Genomic DNA, 3,065 nt, shown 5'->3' on the forward strand with positions numbered 1-3,065 from the left:
AGGAGGGATGGGGAAAGGGGAGACGAGGCTGCAGGAAGAGGAGCGGGTTGAGACGGGGCAGGGGGGGCACCAGGACGTGGGGAGGAGCGAAGTTTGGGGCGCGGGTCGCGGATGGGAGCTGAAAGGTCGGGCGCGGTGCGGAAAGGGCAGGCAAGCGAGGACGGGATGGGGGAAGGGAGATGGTGGAGAAGGAGGTGAGCCAGCCGGCTGGAGAGGAGGTAAGGACGGAGGCGGGCGCGAGGACGCGCTGGGGAAGAGATGGGTAATCGCCGGCGACCTCGCGGGGGCCCGCCGCCGCTCTCCCGGGGCACGGCCGTGGACAGAGGCGTTCCGCCGGGGTCTCCCCCTGCACTCACCTGGGGGGCTCCAGCTCCAGATCCCGTGTCCCGCTCCGGATCTTCCTTCCCGCCCTGCCCCTGCGACTTTAGCGCCCCCGAATCCCGCTCGCTCGGCAAGGTTCCGCCCGCAGCATCTTCACCTCGTGGGACACCACGGGCCACGCCTCTGCTAGCTTATCATTGGCTGCCCTTCACGCCAGTCACATTCCCATTGGCTGAAGGATGGCCGGGCATGCAAATCAGGACGGGCCCGCCGCCGCGCCGGTTGGCTGGCGCTTGCGGAGCGGAGCCCCTTGACTTGGGCTCTGATTGGTCCGGCACCGGCGGACGACGGCCACGCTGGGCGGGTTTTCGGCCTGAGCGCGCGGCTCGCTGCCTTGCGAGGCTCCTCCCGCGCTGGCAGCGGCCAGGGCAGCCTTTACTCGGCCCTCGGTCCGCGAGCCCTGCGGTTCCGGGGGGCACAGGCCGGCCGCCGGGGCTCGGGGTCCGTCGTGGGGCACTTCATCGAAAGCGCGGGCCTCGTCGGCCGTGGGTGGGCGCGGGCGCGGCGGACCCGTCTCCTAGGTAACGCGGCCTGCGGCGGGCGGAACCATGTTGGCTGGCGCTGAAGGGGGGAGGCTGGACAAGGCCTCGAGACGCGGGGGCCGCAGAGCGGGCTGGGTCCTCGCGCTTGGGCTAGGGATGCTCCGTACGGCTGTCCGCAGGAACCTTGTGCCTTCGGGACGCGGCGGCCGGGCGGGGCGCAAGGTCGTGTCCGCGTCAGTCGCATCTCATCCCCCGCCTGACACTTGGTTCGGCCCGGACCGCCCGTTCTTAGGGTGTCCCGGGCTGCTTGGGGCTCAACTTCCGCCCTCTGCCCCTTGACACTGTGTCCCTCTAAATCCCCGAGCTTAGGGGGAACGCGGGGCCGACCGCCTGAGCTTTGCTGAGACCCCCGCCGTTGGCCCTCCCCGAGTCGGCGTCACCCCCGTCCCCCCGCTGGGAGCCTGTCCTCCTCCTGGATGCCTGTCCTGGTTTGGGTGCCGGTCCCCTGTGGGTGCCTTTCCCAGCTGGCCTGTTGCAGGACCGCCGCCCATGGACATCTCCAGACTCTCTGGCCCTCGCAGGAGGCTGCCCCGCTGCCTGCCCCCGGCGCCCCTGGAACGGCTCCTGCCTTCACCCTCTGCTGTCCAGCCAGCTGGCCCGACTGGCTCCGAGCGCACTACCTGGCCACTTTGTGTGGCCTGAATGCTCGCTCTCCTGCCTGCCCCTTCAGACTCGAAAGTGCCACCTGCGCACATCTCTTTAATGCCTGTCTTTACAGAAGACAGCTGCGTTCTCAGACACACTCCCTTCACTGTAGCAGCCTCTGGTTTGGGTTGAAGGATGTGCAGGGTGCTTTAGATGATCGTAGATGGCTCCCCGGGGCTCTAAGCCAGGTCTCCATCATTGCGCACTGCGTCCTCCGTTCCTCTCTGTCACTCCTATAGGTCGCAGCCGGGTGTCTTCCTGCTGACTTGTATCCCGTCTTTCCTTCTGCCTCCAGATACAGTCCCCGAGGGCGGGAGCTTGTCTGCTGTAGTCAGCACAGTTTCTCCAGGGCCCCGCTCGCTCGTGAAAGGTACTCAATATTTCTTGAATGAGGGAATTCCAGGCAGTGGTTACTTAGACCTCCACTCAAGTCCCCTTTGGGAAAAGCTTTTCGGGTGTCAGCATTCAAGATCTTGTTCATTTCTGGGAAGGAAGCTTTGCTGTGCCTGGACCTCCCCTCGCGGCTCCTGCCCCTCCCGGTCCCTGGTGAAACCTGTATGAGGCCTTCGGCTGCTGACCTCTTCAGCTCCCTGCTTCCACCTACCCAGGCAGGAGGCTAGATTAGGCTTCTCATCTCTTGCTGCTCCCACTCGGCCCTGGTCTTTCCCTCCTACTCGATCTTTAGGTTCTTGAAGACAGGGCATTGGTCAGTCTCCTTCGCTGTCGTGTGTCCTGGCACAGAACAGGTTCTTGGTAAACGTTTGCCGAGTAGGTGTGCAGCAGCCGAGACCTCGAGGAAAACGTCACAGTCCCTCACTGTGTCTGTGAGACGCAGAGGTGGGGAGGGCACGAGACTTTCCAGAAGTCAGAGAGTTCGGGGAGGGTCAGCCCGGCCAGTGCTCTCGCTCCTCCTTCCGAGGCCTCTTGTCCCTTTGCCTCTCCTGGCCTTGGTGGGACAGCAGGGGCCGGCATGGTTACAGTGGCTTTGAGATTAGTCCCGGCTGGCCGTATGACTTTGGACTGGCCGTTTTGAGTCTCACTTTTCTCCCTATAAAATGAGGATGAATGGTGCTTCCACACCTGTTGGAATAATGACTGTGAAAGTGTTTGTGAGTTCCTGGCTCACAGTAGGGGCTCAGAAAATGTGGGCGCGTTTTCTTCATGTCCCCTCCCGCCCATCGTACCCCTCACGTGGGTTCAGAGCACGGGACCCTCCCAGATACTGAGCCAGTTTTCTCTTTATCGTTCACCTAACCGCAGAGGCCCCTCCGCCCTTGCGCACAGCGTCCTGTCAGGGTTGACTCGATCAGTGAACGGATGTTCCCTGAGGACCTAGTCCTGACCTCAGGCAGCTCAGTCACGTCGGGCAACAGTGACCACGCGCCGTGGTGACTTTTGTGACAGGAACCTGTATAGGGGAGCCACTGGCGGGCATGGGGTACCCACCCTGAGGAGGTGGCATTCGATCTGACTCCTGAAGGACAAGTAGGAATTACC

The 3,065-nt window shown here is 63.6% G+C and overlaps 2 protein-coding genes across 4 annotated transcripts in view; one reads left to right on the forward strand and one right to left on the reverse strand.

Moving 5' to 3' along the window:
• KCNAB2 (potassium voltage-gated channel subfamily A regulatory beta subunit 2) overlaps window positions 1-506 on the reverse strand; it is a 77,823-nt gene extending 77,317 nt beyond the window's left edge. For all 3 annotated transcript variants that reach the window (XR_005648560.1, XM_039842364.1, XM_039842363.1), the window contains exon 1: window positions 357-506. The gene's annotated coding sequence lies outside the window, so the exon portion shown is untranslated. The remainder of the gene's footprint in view (window positions 1-356) is intronic.
• The window catches only part of NPHP4 (nephrocystin 4), a 94,204-nt gene continuing 91,341 nt past the window's right edge, over window positions 203-3,065 (forward strand). Inside the window, exon 1 of the mRNA XM_039842036.1 lies at window positions 203-218. The gene's annotated coding sequence lies outside the window, so the exon portion shown is untranslated. The remainder of the gene's footprint in view (window positions 219-3,065) is intronic.

This window comes from Pteropus medius, unplaced genomic scaffold (assembly GCF_902729225.1).
Source record: "Pteropus medius unplaced genomic scaffold, Ma_sr-lr_union100, whole genome shotgun sequence".
Lineage (NCBI taxonomy): Eukaryota > Metazoa > Chordata > Mammalia > Chiroptera > Pteropodidae > Pteropus > Pteropus medius.